The 18,220-nt window shown below is 35.9% G+C and overlaps 1 long non-coding RNA gene across 1 annotated transcript; it reads right to left on the bottom strand.

The window, feature by feature from the left end:
• Positions 1-8,206: 8,206 nt before the first annotated feature.
• On the bottom strand, positions 8,207-15,894 carry LOC135300054 (uncharacterized). Its single transcript, XR_010361925.1, has 2 exons — positions 15,807-15,894; positions 8,207-8,617 (listed from the first exon to the last, which is right to left on the bottom strand). It is a non-coding gene; the product is annotated as an uncharacterized LOC135300054 (long non-coding RNA).
• Positions 15,895-18,220: the final 2,326 nt, after the last annotated feature.

Below are 18,220 nucleotides of genomic sequence, written 5' to 3' on the forward strand. Positions count from 1 at the left end.
TGGGCACTGGGTACAAGACAGGATTTAAGCACTGTATTTTTAAGAGAACATTTTAGACTTCACAGAAGAAAAACTCTTTAGTGGGTATTATATGTATACTAACATACATACTAATGCATACTATATATACTAATGTATGCTGCTACATATTTTTTTGCTTTTTGCTTATTTTCCTTCCAAATTTTGACCTTGGCTGTCCTCTTTGGGCTGCATTCCAAGTGACTCAATCAAATTTTCCTCGTTCTGGCAGCCAAACAAGTGGGATATGGAGAGGAAGAAGAATTGGGTTAAAAATGGATCTACTTTTTCTCAAAGAGAAAAATGAAGAGCTCAAAAGTACAAGAAAGGCAGAACACAAAACTAATTTGCTTTGTTCTCTTAAAAGGAAAAGGAAATAAATTAGAAATTCATTTTAAATAAATCTGTCTACTTCTGTCTTTTCCCTCATAACACCCTGATACAGAGATCATTCATGTCTCTTTAAAATCTTGAGGGAGCTTCTTTGCCACTTGTAGTCACTTTATCACAACTGCAGTCCCTCAGGAAAAGCAAGGAAAGATGAAATTCCTTCTGGAGCTGATGAGTGCATCTGAGAGGCTCCACAATAACCCAGAGGGCCTTGCCCCTTAGCATTAGTGCTTGGCACTGCTTATGCAGTATTTCTAGGCTACAGGCATTTTTAGCAGAACTGCCCACAAATTCTAACAGTTCCAGAAGTCAATTTTTGCAAGTAAATTCCCCTAAATAAAACAAGATATACCAATTACTAGATGAGAAAATATTAAATGTGCGTAGATGGTGCAAATGGTGTCAATGAAGCCAAATGGCATAAATGCCTGATTTCTTGCTAATTCTGCATCATGGGAAGACTTGTAAAGGGAATGTATCAGTGATCACACTGAAACAAGTTTGAAGAAATAAAATAGAAAAGAGAAATATTTTATTAAACTTATATGAGAAAACAATTGCTTTGAAAAAGACTATACATTAGGTATTTCCTTGTAAGGCAAACAAAATGCAACACAGTTGTCAAAAACGTTTTCACATTCAGTCTGTTATTTTAATTATTTTTTGAGGAAAAAGCCCATTTTTTAGCCTTCCTTTTTGTGCAATTTTCTTTCCTTGTTTATGTGTTAAAATACTAATTGTTTTTGTTTGTTATTCTTGTAGTGAGTCTTACTAGTCTACTGAAGCTACTATTTATACCTAATATGTATTCTTTGCTCCCTCAATATCGCTCTGCATCAGATTCCAAATGAAGCTTGCTCCTGGAAACACTCCAAATTATTATGACTGTCAAATATAGCTGAAACAACAGGGTTCCAATTTTAAAAACTCACTGTGAAATTCTTATTTTAGTCGTTTATGTTTCTAAAAACCTGTTCTTCAGCATTGGGATGTGCAGATCTCCTTATATTCTTATTAAATCAAATAACTGTGTAAGCAGTTCAATATTGTAGGAAGGGTACTATGTTAGTAAATGTCAGTACTTGGAACGATTCATGATGTTATACTCTTCATCATTCACTCAGTAGCAATGTTTTCTTCTATATTGGTTCTGTGTGCAGACAGTGCAGGCACAGTAAATGATCTGCAAAATATAGATTTTCTTTTGTCTTGATTGGTTTCCAGAGTGGAAGATTCCTTAAAAAGAAACTTCTAATACTGTACTTGTCAAAGTTGTGTAAAAAAAAAAGACAAAGTTGGAGAGAAAAATAAAACCCTGAGGGACCAGAACAAAACTGAAAATGGATGAATGAGAACAGAAAATTATATTTTAAAGCACTACACATGTTAGAAGAGGAAAAAAAATAAGAAAGAAAACCTCAAAGACTGAAAGCTAGAAAATTGAGTGAAAGACAAAAATCATTCTTTTTTCTTTTAAGACAGAAACATAAGGTGATGTGTGGGTCTTTGCAAGGTTTGTGGATATAGAATCAATCTTTAGGCTGGATCATTGCAAACATTTCTTTGAACATGTATGCAACTGAGTTTGTTGTGATTCTGAGCAGATAAAAAGAGGGAAAGTGCTTTTGCCTGAAGAACTAGTGAACATAAGTCCAATAGTACATCTGGAACAAACAACTTTAAATGTATACTGTTTCTGGCCCAAGATGAAACTCGTCTTTCTGTGTGCATATACCCTCAGAGTCTGCAGAAAAGATTCAGCTGAAGACATGCACATAGAAAAGTATCTCATGAACAAAGAGCAAACAAGTATTGCTAGAGATTCCAAACTGATCTAATAGCTAGGTGGCTGCTGTTGTGTCTGAGGTATTCTCTACAGGCCTTGTGAATCTGAAAATTCCATCCTGCACTTTCAAGAGCAATAACTATAATTAGTAAGCCTCATAACATGGAAAACTAAAGTGTGGAGACTTCTTTTTCTTAAATTGATGTTGCGTTAGAATTACTTCAGTTGTGCATAGAATGTATACAACCTAGCTATTAAACCGAAAGACTATGCAATCTGCTTTAATCAATATTTATATATGCTATAGGTGGATAAAATCTGCATCTTCAAACTGATTTTGACAGTGAATCATATATGACGGTCATGCCCACTTTGAATATTATCATGATATTATGTAGGCAAACAAACTGAGTTCAGGAACCCAGTTTGAGTTATCGGTGGACACACTAATAAAACTATGGTGATTATCTGTTCCTACTTTGTGGAGGAATTTGGGTTAGGAAACATTTACTCTCCTAGAAAAGACATCACTGACTAGCAGCTCTTCATTTGCCTCCAGCAAGAAAACTCCTGACATCTACCACCAGCTGGATTACAGATTGAGCCAAAATGCAATACTGGCTCTCTTTGAAGTAAGTTCTGAATTCAACAGAATTTAGTTCTGAATTCAACAGGGTTTTGATGCTGTCACCTTTCACAGGGCAGAAATTCACCTGCTTGTGTGTCACTTGCCCATTTACATTTTGAGTTTGGTAGGAGCTGGAAGGTATCCTCTTACAGGGAGGTGAAATCTACTTTGTATTTGCTGGATGAGCTGCCTCATGTGGAAACCAGACCATGAAGGCAAGATATCACTAGACATTAAATGCTAAGTGATATCTTACCTCTCTATTAAATGCAAACCCTTAAATACAAACATATCTGTTTCCTGCACAGGTGGAAATATAGCTAGGATATTATCCTGAGATATATGGACAAATAGTCCTTCAAAGAAACAAATTTCACCTAGATTTCTTGCATTCTGTCTGACTTTTATAACCTTTGTGCAATAGATGTAAGCAAACACCAGCAGGTTTTTAAATAAGATTCATCTGGTGACATAGTTTTGTATGTATATGAGTTTATTTTCTTTGTGTATTTGTTTTTCTTCTTTGTTTTCCTACTAGCCCTAGGAAATTAAATAATTAAGTATTCAGTTCAGGTTAGTTTATTTCTATAAGAAACAGTTATTAAAAAAACAAAAGGAAGGAAGGAAGGAAGGAAGGAAGGAAGGAAGGAAGGAAGGAAGGAAGGAAGGAAGGAAGGAAGGAAGGAAGGAAGGAAGGAAGGAAGGAAGGAAGGAAGGAAGGAAGGAAGGAAGGAAGGAAGGAAGGAAGGAAGGAAGGAAGGAAGGAAGGAAGGAAGGAAGGAAGGAAGGAAGGAAGGAAGGAAGGAAGGAAGGAAGGAAGGAAGGAAGGAAGGAAGGAAGGAAGGAAGGAAGGAAGGAAGGAAGGAAGGAAGGAAGGAAGGAAGGAAGGAAGGAAGGAAGGAAGGAAGGAAGGAAGGAAGGAAGGAAGGAAGGAAGGAAGGAAGGAAGGAAGGAAGGAAGGAAGGAAGGAAGGAAGGAAGGAAGGAAGGAAGGAAGGAAGGAATATCTTTTAATAAGTATTTTACCTTCTGTATGGTATTCAGAATGAAGCATCAATCGTTATTACATATATAAAAGAAACACTTGCACTAGACACTGTATGGGAAAATCCTACCGTATAATATCAAGGACAAAAACACTCAGATAGGAAAATGAACCACAGACAGGCATTCAAGATGAAAATGAGAGTTCAATGACTTAAAGCTGGTGAAAATAAGCAGTTTCTTATAATAGTAACACCTTGTCAATCTCTGTACAAATCGTTTTAAGGACTGTCCCAGAATTAAATTCAGTTAGAGATGAATATAAAATGTACACTAATTTTCATACTCAAACATAAGAAGAATACACATAATCATAGAATGGGTAATGTTGGAAGGGATCACTGAAAGTTATCTAGTCCAGCCTCCCCACTCAAGCAGGGTCCCCTAAAGCACAGTACTCAGGATTGTGTCCAGACAGCTTTTAAATATCTCCAGGGTGATAAAGTGCCAAAAGACTTGTCAAGTAGACTGCATCTACTTCCTTCTTGCCCTCTTTGATGACTGAGGTGACTTTTTTCTTCCAGTCTTCATGCACTGCTGATCACCATGGCCTTTCAAAGATGATTGAGTGTGGTCTAGCAAAGATGTCCACAAGTTCCTTCAGCACTCTATGCATCCAGTTGGGGCCTATCAATTTGTGGATGTCAAGTTTGACTAAATAGTTTCTACCCCAATTCTCCTGAACAAAGAGTAAATCTTTCTTTTTTCAGGTCTTCTCCCTGATCTCTTGGGTTAGATATTCATGAGGCCTGGCTTTGGCAATGAACACTGTAAGCAAAGGTGTTCAGTATCTCAGCCTTCTCTGCAGCCTCTGTTGAAAAGGTCCCTGTTTTATCCAGTGGGAGGCCTGCATTTTCCCTAGTATTCCTTTTGCTATTGGTGTACTTGAAGAAGCCTTTTTTTTATATTTGACATGCTTAGCCAGATTAATTTCAAATGGGCCTTGGACTTCCTCATTCTATCCTACTTGTTGATGGAACAGTGTGAGAAGTAGGAAAGACCTATGTAAACACCCTTCAGTAATGCATAAAACATTGGTGTGTTATCAACATAATTTTTCGATTTTTGAAAATCTAAAACATAGTACCACACAAGCTTCTATGAAGAGAAGTAACTCTGTCCCAGCCAAAACCTATACAGATAAAAACTCAGGCTTGTGACCCATTTACTGGGCTGCTTGTGTTCAGGAATATCTCTAATATACATTAGAACTTTATTTTGAGCCTTAGAAAATGTTAATTGAACTGCTATATCTCTACTGAACCATATTAGAGTACATGATCAGTGTTTCTTAAAGACAGGATGTGGGCATGAAATTTAAAAAGGGTGGTCACAGGGGAAAGACATTTTGTCTACAGTATGATGTACATCCTGGGTTTTTACTGTGTACTTTAATCAGGTTGTTGAATAAGTATATTTCTTGGTTTTAAAAAAAGACTCTAAAGTGAGTTTTAAATCAGCTGGGAGCCTTGCGAAACTTAATTCCTGACTGGTTTTTATCCCTTCCTGTCAGATATTCACTCACCAAGGCAAACAGCTCTGGAGCAGGTGTTTTTCTCAGCAGAGAAGGACATAGCAGCACACAGATGGGGGTTTCTTGAGCCAGGGAAACCCCAGGGGAATGCTGAGATTTGCCAGGAGGCAGCAGCTTGCAAGGACACACCAGAGGTAGAGAATTCCCCTGAAGCCTGAGATGCCCTTGGAGAACTGTTTTGCTACTCTGCATACTGAAGAGAAAGACCCATTCCATCAGAGAAAAATTGGAGCTGAGTTAGGCAGGGCAATCTGCTCACACTATAACAACCAGTGCAATGTGTGAGAGGCAACACTCTTCTGAGAGGCACAGAAACATCCATTTACTGACTTGATGATGTCCAGGGAGGCGTGCTTCCTATCATGGTCTTGTATAAGGGATATCACTGAGACTACCAAGTCTTAGTTCACTGGCTATTATGCCCTGCTGTTGTTTCTTGGGGGCAACAGTGGTAGACAGGAACAGTTTGAGGAAGGTCAAGAAGGATTACAGGGCCCTGGGTAGGGTAGTATTTTTATAAATCCTCCTGGTCAAATTAAAGGGATTTAAAAGGGACAGCTGAATCTGGAAAATCAACAAATTGGTAGAGGATTGGTGCCACTGTCAAGGGTTCAGCTACTTAGACCTCACTTATGATGCCTGCTCTACTGGAGGCTAATGGGATCTATCTGTCAGAAAAGGGAAGAGGCATCTTCAGTCACGAGTTTGCCAAGTTAGTGTAGAAGGATTTAAACTAAACTTACAGGAAGGGAACCTCAAACCTACTCCTACCTGTTTGATATAAGTGCCCAAGAAAGAGATGCCCAAAGCCTGAAGAGGGATGCAGGTCAGCAGGAGAGAACCTAAAGATAATCACAAAGAATTTTCTTCTACTTCAGCCAATAAATTTGCTTCATCAGGAGCCCAAATTAAATACCTCTATGAAAACACATGTAGCATGGAGAATAAATAAGGAATTAGAGATGTACACATGCCTGCAAGACTGTGGTCTTACTGGTATCATGGATATGTGGTGGAATGGGTCCTATGACAGGAATGGTGGAATGGAAGGATATAGGCATTTTAGAAAAGACAGGCAGGGAAGACAGGAAGAAGAGAGGTTCTGCTTTTTATGTCCGTGACCAGCTGGAATACATAGAGCTCTGCTGGGAGAAGTATGAGAAGCTGAGCTTGTGGGATAGGATTAAAGGGATGGCAGGTTCAGATAGTGGGGATCTGCTACAGCCCATGCAACCAGGAAGACCCATCAGATGAAATCCTCTACAGACATACAGGAGTAGCCCCATGCTCACAAACTTTGGCCCTAATGGGGAACTTCAAATATCCTGATATCTGTTAGAGGGACATAACAACCCAAGAGGGTGCTGGATTGCATTGATGATAACTTCCTGCTCCAAGTAATAGAAGAGACAAGGAGGAGACATGCAATGCTGGACTTTATTATCACAAACAAGCAGGAGCTGCTGGGAATGTGAGACTCAAGGAAATCCTTGGCTTCAGTGACCATGAAGTGGTGGGGTTCATGGTCCTTAGGGCAATGAGTAGAACACATAGCAAGCTCATTACCCTACACTTCAGAATAACAGATTTTGGACTCTTCAGGGACCTGCTCAGTACAGAATCATGGGATAGAGTCCTGGAGGGAAGAAGGGTCCAAGAAACTTGGTTAACATTCAGGAGTTACCTTTTCAGGAGTGATACATCCCAAGAAGAAGTCAGGCAGAAATGCCAGGAGGCCTAGCATAGATGAGCAATGAGTTCCTGACAAACTCAGACACAGAAAGGAGGCCTAAAGAGGTTGGAGGCAAGAACAGGTACCCTGGGAGGAATACAGGGAGAGAGAAATAGTCGAAGCAGTCAGGGATCAGATTAGGAATGCTGAAGCTCTGACAGAATTTAATTGGACCAGGGACATCAAGACCAATAAGAAAAGCTTCTGTAGCTGGATCACCCATAAAAGGAGGACTATGGAAAATCTGGGCCCTCCAGAAAGAAATGGGAGATCTGGTTACCCAGGATGTGGAGAAGGTTGAGGTACTCAATGACTACTTTGCCTCAGTCTTTACTGGGAAGTGTTCCAGCCACAGTTACTGAGTTGCAGAAGATGAAGTCAAGAACTGGGAAAATAAAAAAACTTCCCACTGAAGGAGAATATCAGGTCTGAGACCATCTAAGCAACCTCAAGGTGCACAAGACCATGAGACCTGATGAGATGCAAATGCAGGTCATAAAGGAATGCAGAGGAAGTGGCATTGTCTATCTACATTTGAGCCATTGTAGTAGTTCTATAAAATTCCCATTGACTAAAAAAGGGGAAACATAACTCCTATTTTTAAAAAGAAAAAAAAATTGAAGAACTGAGTGTTCACATGCCAGTTAGTCTCATCTCAAACCACTCTTGAGGACTAGAAATATATTAAATGATTGTGCCCAAGAAACAGCACTCATGCTAGGGAACATTTAATTTCTTCTTGCTTATAATAAATCAAGCAATAAGCATATATAAAGAAAGCCCAAGAAAATAACAGGAAAGTCTAAAACTCAGTCAAATTTTAAAAATTGAAAAATAATGCGTGACTTTCCCTAATGCTGCTAACTTTCTTTAAGCAAGGATGACAAACACCATGGACAGAGGAAATAAGCTCATCTATCTTCTTTCGGTTGAATGGAAACTGAAATTGTCCCCAGCAATTGGAAGGAAAATATCTCAGAAACACACAAAGAAAAATGAAAAAAAAAAAAAAGAAAACCAAAACCAGAGTAAGGATCAAACAGAGAACATATTTAAAATCACAATAGCAACCTAACCCAGCTTAAAAGATGTCATTTATTCATACAACATCTTAGGGTTATAAATATGAGTATAATTACACCAAACTTTTCTTTTTTAATGCTAACAGCAACCTTTATAAAAGAATATATCGAAATTCAAGTGCTGCATATCTAAAAGAATAAGTTGGCTCCTGCTTAGAAAATGTAGAATAGATTTCAGATTTGTTTTTATATATATTATAAGAAAATCTCATTCATGTTTATAAGTATTCACAGCAGAGTCCCATAATTGCTGCCAGACTTTTCCAAACCCAAGAATGAGCTGATTTGGCTCAGAATAGCCTGAAGGTTGGAAAGCGCTGCTCTAGGCAAAAGACATGATAGCTGTTCATCTCTCAGCTTAGCCTATGTGCGTGTGTGCATGCAGCAGTCTGCACCAGTTTTAGCTGCAAGAAAAGAAAAAACATAAAATTTACAGATATTTATTTTTAGTCCAATACTTGAGGGCAAGTTTTGAGGTCAAAAATTATTCAAAATCATTCTTTTTTGTAAAAGAGGGAAAAAATTGGGCTAGATATGTATAAATTTACCCTCATCTGAATTCCAGTTTCCAGCAGATTTATATTTATTAATATGAAGAAATAAATTATTTTTTTAAATGCCATAGTAAAATTTCCAATGTTCTTTATTTCTAGTGACCTGGTTTTAACTTTGTAACTTGGCTTGTCAATATAATGATAAAATTAAGATATGCAGAAATTTTAGAGTAAGCTCCTTGGGCGGAATCTCAGTAAAGGCTACTATTTATAGATAATAAGACATAGTAATCAGCAATATGATGAAAGAAAACTGTATCTGTTTCATTTCTGCATGGAAAAAGGTATCCTTCCTGCAAATGCTTAGGAAAGTTTTCAGTAAAAGTTGTGAATTTATGCAAATATTCACAAGCCAGTGAGACAATTTGTGCACCTACTTATGCTTTCAAATTTCTGTCAAAAGGAGAAGAAAACATGTAAATGAAGACAGAATGACATTGGGAGAGAAAGTTGCTTGTAAGACTGAGACCTTTTGTCCCTGAACAAGCTAGGGAGTTAAAGAAATCTGTAAAAGGAAGTTGTGCAGGGGAGGGAAAGGTTGTGGTTCCTTTGCTTTGTTTTCTTTTCATTTTGATTTTTTTTCCTACATATCAGTTGAAACCAAATAAAGTTTTAGCTTAGTTTCAACTACCAGGTTAACTTGAGTGAAAAAGGTGAATCTGTCCCATTTTTGATGGAAATGAAACATACTGGCTAACCTCAGTAAGAAATAAATGTTTTTTCACAGTAAAGGAAAAAAGTTTGACCATAATTTTGTAAAGAGTCACTGTTAAGAATTACTGATAATAATCCTTGATTACATATACATCAATCAAACATTTTTGAAACATATCATCATGTAAAAATACTGGTTTTAATTTGGATATATTATTGAGGTTAGTGTGCTTGTCCTTTCTATAAGGAATATGTTCAAGAGGGAAAAATATGTTATTGCATTTGCAAGGTCTGGATTCTTAAAGTCAAAGGAGATGATGCTGTTTTAATTCTTAATAAACATTTCCAGTTTCTTTTTTTTTTTTCTTAATTAGGACTCTTATCTGATAATATGTACAATAATTCCATATATCAAACTGTCCTTGGTAATCCTTGCTTCCTGTAAATTAGAAAGAATTTATTGGTTTTTTTGTTCATTCTGCTCACCCACTGGTAAAAGAGAAATCAGTTTTGAAAGTGGCTTATCTGATTATTCAAATAAAAGGAATAAAGTTAAACATATTCTTCTTGATCACAATACACAGCATTTCTTCAAGTGAAACTATTCTACTTTCAGAAAAAGAAATTGGAAAAGATATTTTGTCTCCTTTATACACAAAATAATCGACCTGATTTTTGCCTATTTACTTACTAATATTTGTCTATTTGTATCTTGTATATCTGAGCCACACACCAGGGTAAGACTTCAGCAATTTCTTTCTCCAGACGCATCTACTCCATCTGAAATTTTGCTGATGATCATACAGTAGTTTTGTGTGTATCCTATAATTTTTAAAATGCACCATTTCTCAATTTAGTGAGGTTTTTTTCAACCGATAGTTCTGTCACAGATTCTTCTTTTTGTAAACTGTTATTTTGTAATAAAACTTTTGTTTGTAAGCTTAATTATTCTCAATAGTGAGTGTGGAAATGTAGTTTCAGTCTAGTTTATGTATATATTCTGCATCACAAGTATTCAACATTGGCTGTTAAGGAGAATAATGAGGCTTTTGCTGTACCATAATTTAGTTACACAGCTGTATAATTTAAAGAAGCTCCTAGAGGTTTTGAGTCTTCCCAGGGCTATGCAACACCTCAGGGAAGATTTTGATTATCTAAGTTTTGAATGCAGTCTTCAAGACATTTTTTTATTCTGAGAGTTCAAGTAAACTTTTAGTGAAAAGAACCAAAATCCTTGCCTTACAGTTATTTCATGGATTTTTATTCTATTTCACCATGTGATAAATGAGCACCCTTAGGATCATAGGATAGTTCATTTTATGGGGGTCATCAGGATGTTGAAAATCCAACTTCTTGTGCATGACAGTCACATCAGAGGTCAAACCAGGTTACTCAAATTTTAATCCAGCTGGTTCTTAAAAACCCCAAAGATGAAGAGTTCACATCTCTGCACAGCCTGTTTCACTGTTTGACTGTTCACTTATAGATAAAGTTTCTCTCATTTCAATTTATGTCTTACCACCACAGAGCACTGTGAGCAGCTCCATGGTCTTGATGACCTCATCAACATCTAGGAGATCAGAGCCACCTCTTCTCCAGTCTGACCCATTCCAGCTCCTTCAGTCTCTATTCACAGTAAAAGCTCTCCAGCTCCTGACCACACTGCTGACTCTGCTTTAACTTGCTCCAATTAACCAATGACTTTGACTGACTGAGAGGTCCAAAATTTTATACTGGACTCCAGATACAGTCTCACAAGTTCTGAAGAAAAAGATAAAATCACCTCCCTTTGACTTCTTAGTCATGCACTTCTTAGTATAACTCAGGAGGTTCTTGGTCTGCTTGTGCTACTTTTTGATGCCCAGCTTGCTGTTTATCAGTGCCACCAGATCTTTGTCAGAAGATCTTCCCAGATCTTCCCTGCTAGTGAAGTCCCAGCCTCTAGTACTCAATGGAAGCTCTTTCTTTACAAGTGTAGGACTTGTCTTTTGTACTTGTCATGTCATGTACTTGAATGTCATGAGCAAAGATAACCACATTTTTCCTTATAGTTATATTATTTTATTGGTCATTTAGTTTATGGTCTTTTGTGCACCTAAGAGAGACCATTGGGCCAGGTTTCACAGGACTCAGACAGGAAAATGATGCCAGTGTTGCTGAGCTGTGACTGAAGAACTAAATTAAAGGAGACATGATGATAGGAAATCCTTATATGCATGGCAGTGTGGCTTTTCTAAGGCAATCACAGAACTTCTGGACCAAAAATAGTAACCGTGCTCTGTACAACATATACTTGTTTTCCATGCTTCATGCTGAATCATTACAGAGGTTTGCTAATATGGGAGGGACATGTGAAGTCAAGAAGATGATTCCTAATTAATTATTAGAGAAACAAAAGGAGACAAATGAAATTAATTTTAAATATTTTATGGGATCAGGCAATCTCATGACCTTGTGGTCATACTTTCAGAAATTATTTGTTAAAAAAATGGAAACTTACTATTCAGATCATTGAGGTTGTCACTATTTTTAAAGTGAGTTTGGTTGAGTAGAAGCATTTTTCATCCTTAAATCAGACTTTCATATTTCCTATAGTTTGTGCTTTGTGTTAACTTTTGCTACTAAACCTGGCTTTAGGCCAGAAAGTGCAGCATCATCTGTTTTGTAGCAATATCTTCTAATGGTGTTCTTGTTTCTGTGAATTACCAACTCAGATAGCTTACTAGAGTCCTTTATTTTCCTTCCAATTTTTCTGGTTTTGGTTTTTTTAGGACTACACTTTTGAATTAATTTTACTTAGTTCAGTGTTAAGTTTTTTTATAAGTATTCAATATACTCTTCATCTCTTGGCAACAGAGTTGTCCTGTATATATATGTAGTAAATAAATAAATAAATATGTATCTCTGTATATAATTAAACATGCCTTAACAGAAATGTAACATACACACACCCTTCCTCTCCCCCATAAAACTATGTGGTATTATCTAAACATGTTATTTTTACAACTTTATAATTAAAGCTTTATGATTCATCATAATATCTCCAGATACCGATAATAGCATCCCATAGAACTAGTTTTGATAAGTTTATTCATGTTTGTGTTACAGTGCTGGTATCTTCTGTAGTAGGAGAATCTCTGACTCAATAAACTCAGCTTTGACTGAAATTTTATAATTCAGTGTCTCTGTATTAGTTTACTAAACTAATGATATTTCTTACCTAAGAAATCACCAATTAAAACATTATATTAAAATGCATCTGTATTTTGCTGAAGTTTTACTGAAAGATTTTATTTCTAGAGCATAATTAAACTATGAATAAAACAAAAATTTGGACTTCATCACCATGTATATAAAAGGTGACAAAAATGACCATATTCTCTGTAAGTTAACTGTTCTTACCACTTTGCCATAATTGCTCTAACATCTGAACTGGCCACAAGGAACGTAGTATATATGAGCATAGGTATGTGTATAGCTGGCAGTCTTTGGACTTAGTGTGTCAACTGTGATGCCTCACTGTTCCTGAATTACAAATGAAACATCCCCTTGCACTTCCATAATAACATATTGCTATTTATGTTAAGAGGGAATTGGTGCACTGCCATTTGAAATGATGGCAATATTTCTTAGTTCATATGCATTTTTTAATTACACTTACTGTTTTAAAATTGGTTTTAATCATCTTAAACAATGCTGTCAGATATGGATCTGGTTCAAAATCACTGAAGTAAATATAAATAGGAAGGCTCCATAGATTTCAAAATACTTTTGACTAGATTGCATCTGAAAATCAATCAAAATATGACTTCCAAAAGATAAAGGTTTTTAGTGCAATCTGAGAACATTACTGATGCATCTTGAAAACAATCCAATATTCAATTAATTTTCTGTGTTTGATGTTGGCTTCCTGCACTTTAGGCAGATAACAGAGGACTAGTAAAGGTAGCTTGTATTTCCATTTGTGATGTTTTGGATAGCTACTATAAACTATTGAAAATGTCACCTCAAACAGAGTGTGGTGCTGTATGTTGGCTTTTTCCTTTACAGAAATTGTTTTCAAAATATATAAAATGGGTATTTAACTCTGATATTTGATGTAGATGTGTTATTACCTCATGCTGCTCCAGCTTTCCCTGCACCCTTTTTCAGATATGATAATAAGGATTTTAACTAATGTAAGTAACAACAAGAAAAACTAGCCCGTGGAAAATTACAGACTCACACAGAACCACAGAATATTCTGAGTGTGTATTCTGGGGAAAGGGACCCACAAGGATCAACGAGTCCAACTCTTAAGTGAATGGCCTGTACTGAGATCAAACCTGCAACCTTGGCAGGTTTGCACCATATGCTAAAGAAAATGGATGCATATATACATATACTCATATAAAAACACATGTGAACATGTGCATTCACACATCTGAAAATAATAAGTTGGGGTATTTTTTATCAGAACAATTTTTTTCCCTGTACACAAAATGGAAAATGTTTCATCATTCATTAAATAATACATTTCAAATGAAAAGAAACACAATGTTTTACCATAACATCAACATCAGCTATGGTAATGATTAATTAAAATAAGCCTGTAAACACATTCAGAAATTGTGTTATAATTATTTTTAATTTTATACTAATGCTGCTTGTTCTTGGTCATTGGTATTCTTTTTTCATTTTTTGCCTAAGAAAATACTGGCCTACTGACACCTTAAATGAAATAATTTACTCAAAAAAGAATAAAATAAAATATAAACAAAGCTAATAATAGTATAACAATGCAATGCAATATAATATAACATAACATAATGTAACCTAACAAATATAATGTAACGTAACACAATATATTATAAATTTATTCTCAAGATTTTTCAGGTTGCAGGTCTATGCAAGGAAAGGTTCTGTTTGGAACTACAACTCTATATCAAAGAAGTTAAATCTTGATTTCTAATATCAAGAAAAAGAAGACTTTTAGATAAGTGTTTAACAAGTAAAAAGTAGGAAATGGGCAATGGTATGCACTGCTTTTAACTGTAAAAAAATATTATCACTAACAACTGTCATCATCACTTCTTGACTATAGGTTTTGGTGAAGTTCCTCAAATATGGTTTTAAGATCATAGTGTTGAATTTATAACTGTTCATACAGTGATAAGAATTTGATCTCAGTCTCTTGCAGTCACATAACTATTGTATTAAAGCGTCTGAAAGTTAAATGAGTTTTAGGCCAGCTTCAAGAAAACAGAAAATGCAAGGTAGTGTTAGTAGGAGTACAGCATACTGATAAGAGCTGATTCAACACCAAACATTCCTGTTAACAGATCACACTTTGTTAAACAGCTTTGAATTGGCATGGGTTAGTTTGTATTGAATTAGTTTTCTGTGTAACCTACTGGGATCCCAGTGTCAAATTTTCACTGTTTTCAAGCCACTGCCCAGTAGGTTACACTGAACAATTTTATTTTTGGACAAGAAAGTTTATCTGATATTCTGTTTCACCCTCAACTTGTGCATTAGTGCTATTCCATCTGCTACAGAATGATTTCTGTATATGTAAAACCATCATAGATAGACAAATATAATTTTTAGTCACTACCACTTAACATTATTTCAACCACAACTTCATATACCTGTATTTCAAAAGTTTACTTCACATATTTCAACTTAGAGTTCAAGAAATATATCCAAGACTTCTAAATGTTTTGACATTTTAAATATCACAAATTTGTACCCCCTAACTCTTTTACCTAATGTGGAAGTTAATAAATTTGCACAACTTTTGTTTAGTATAATTATGAGTAGGAAATTTTTATTGTAACATTGACAATGGGTAGTTGTTGATGACCTATGTTTTAAACTGTTGTTTTCATTCAGCATAAATTTTCAAAATTCAGCTGATTACTCATGTCTATTTCTCTAGACAAGAAGATTTAATTTTTTTTATATTTATATCTATGATAAAAATCTGCACCTGGTAATATAATTTTGTTTCTTTGACTAATCTCTTTTTGACTTCTGTAGGTACTCTTTCCATCAACTATAAAAAAAAGAATAGGAAAGAAGCCTACATAGAAAGCTTGTAAATCTAGGTAACACACCATTTTTAATGTGTTTGTGACAAGCTCTATTTGACCACAGAAAACTCAGTCCTGCTGAAATAAATGAGAGTTTTTCTTTTGACCCTAATAAGGATAAAATAATACACCCAGAAATATGGACCTGTATTTATTTTCTTTCTGTGTTGCCCTTACTGGCTTATGTTATTGACTTTCGTTTTCATACAAATAACTCACCATAAGAAAAGCAAAAGGCATAACCAAACACGCCTCCTCCCCTCTTCCTAGCCTAAATTCCCCTTGCTTTTGTCACATACACTCAGTCCCACCTTGGTGATGTGGCAACAGATGGTGCAGGAGGCTGAGGCCATAGCAAAGATTTCTTTCTGCTACTCCATGCTTCTCACTTGTTTTCCTCACCTGCTCCTTATTTCCTTCTGCCCCCCTGCTCCACTGAGGATCATCCATGGGCTGTAATCCCTCAGGGAAGGCTCTGACCCTGCATGCAGGAATGGCACAAGGTGGCTCATATCCTCCTCCCTTACAGAACGACCTGCAGCCCTTGCTATTGAAACCCTTTATTTTATGTTGGATACAATGTTGTCGGCTATTTTCAATCGCTTAATAGCTGCTGCAACCCAATCACATCGTTCTTTTGGGAAAAAAGGAAAAGGAAACCACAAGCTAGTTCTTTACTTCGTTATGGAACGCTGATGCTTTGAAAATATAATTAATCAAACTTCTCATGCAAAACCTATTTGTTAAGTTGAGTTAAAAACTCTTTACACCATCTATTTTTTGACATAAAAAAAAATCATAGACAATTTCTTAACATATATTTTCCCTTCACTTTATAGGCTACTGAAATTCTAGGAAAATATTTTTGCATCTATCACCCTTAAACAACATGAGAAAAAAATGCATAGAATGATTATATGTGTGAACACACACCTCTTCTTACAATCATCTGCTAATATTAGAGAAGACAAAATTATTTCTATGTTCTTTGATGTCTATAAATACTTGTAAGGGAGCCAAGCAGAAGTAGGCATGCATTTTGCTTAAGGTGTGGGACTCTTAAAATCATGCAAGGAATGTGGTTAGACTAATTGAGACCACTGACAGGTATGAAGCAGTGGATTAAAATCGAGTGTCTAAAGCTGTTGCTGCCCTTAGCACTCCTCCATGCCCTCCTGACCTTGGCCTCCCCAGAGGAATGGATCTCTGATTTGCTTGTTAACAAACAGAACCACCACAGCCTTCATGCTTCATCTTATGTTAAAATTACTCCCGTTTTGTTTAACTTCTGTATGACATACTCAAAACTGAGATGGTGCTTGACCTCATTTGTAAGCATATAAAATATACTTAGGATATAAGGACAGTTCTGTTACCCATTGGGATGGGAAAGAGGAGTGGAAGTGGTAAGAGCTGTAGCTCATCTGTTAAGTTATGTCTGTTAACAGCCCTGAGAGAAGGAATATTGTCTTTGATAATGCTAGTTCCCTCCATCTTTCTTCCATGTTCTTATTTTTCCTATTTACCACACAGTACTGCTCTTATTTTATCTGGATCTTTGTTATTGGAATAATTTTTTGCTGTTGTTTGTGAGCACTTTATTTAGCACTTATTGGTTGGTCAAAACAGAAAATAATTGAAATGGAAAGCAATTAGAAATTAATAAGGTTACTGTGGTGGCAGACCTGAATTTAATTCACAATGTTAAGAACGATAAATTATAAAGACAAGACTGAAATATAATTCAGTGTATTGCTATGAACAAACAGGGGATTTAATTTGTAAGAAAAATTAACTAATACACATTCTAATTTCATATAATGGCTCACACAAGTTATAATCACAGTCTCCCTCAGATGCACTTTGTACTTACAAGGACATTTTATCCGTTCACCATACACAGGATACTGAGCTTAGATTGCTGGGCTGCATATAATATTAGTAACATTTCCAACACAGAACTTTGCTTTGTTAAAACATGAACAGACAGAGTGGAATTACCCTGGTTTTCAAAAGAAAGTACAGACTGCATTTATAAAATGCCGTGTAATTCCTACTCAGAGCCACTCATGAGCAGTAAGGGCAATTTAATTATCTAAATAGTAATTAGGAAATTAAATGGAGTTGAAAGCTTGCAATCCTTTGAGACCTGGGGCTGGCAAATATGGAAAAAAAGTCAAAGGCTTCTGCCTGATCATATCTTAAGGGGTATGTGGTAACATAAAACTTCAGAAGAAAGGCTTTTTTTATCCCTTAAGATAATTAAGGGTGAATATTTTACATCTACTGGGATGAAAAAAGCTTGTATGTTCCATATAAGTATAGGAAAACTTAGAGAGTGAAGCTAGTAAAAGGGACTTCAGGTTTTAGAATCATAAGCAAATGCCAAAATGTGGTTCAAAAAATACCTTTAACTCCAGCTCCATAAAAAACAGTTACTTATCCCATGTACTGTACATTGAACCATCTAAACATGAATAATGTTTATTTGCATAAAAGGAAATAAGGAAGAATCCTATTTAGGAAGAATCTTAAATAGGACAGAAGACTGCAAGGCAGCCAGTTCACAATAAATGTAACTATGAAAATGTTCAGAAGATAATGGCACATGGGATGCCTTTAATTAATGTGGAATACATTGTCTGCAATATATAGAAAGAGAAATATGATTTTGAAATGTCATTATCCACAAATAATTTCAATAAAGAAGGCTATTTTTTGTGAC

This window comes from Passer domesticus, chromosome 4 (genome assembly GCF_036417665.1).
Source record: "Passer domesticus isolate bPasDom1 chromosome 4, bPasDom1.hap1, whole genome shotgun sequence".
NCBI classification, from domain to species: domain Eukaryota; kingdom Metazoa; phylum Chordata; class Aves; order Passeriformes; family Passeridae; genus Passer; species Passer domesticus.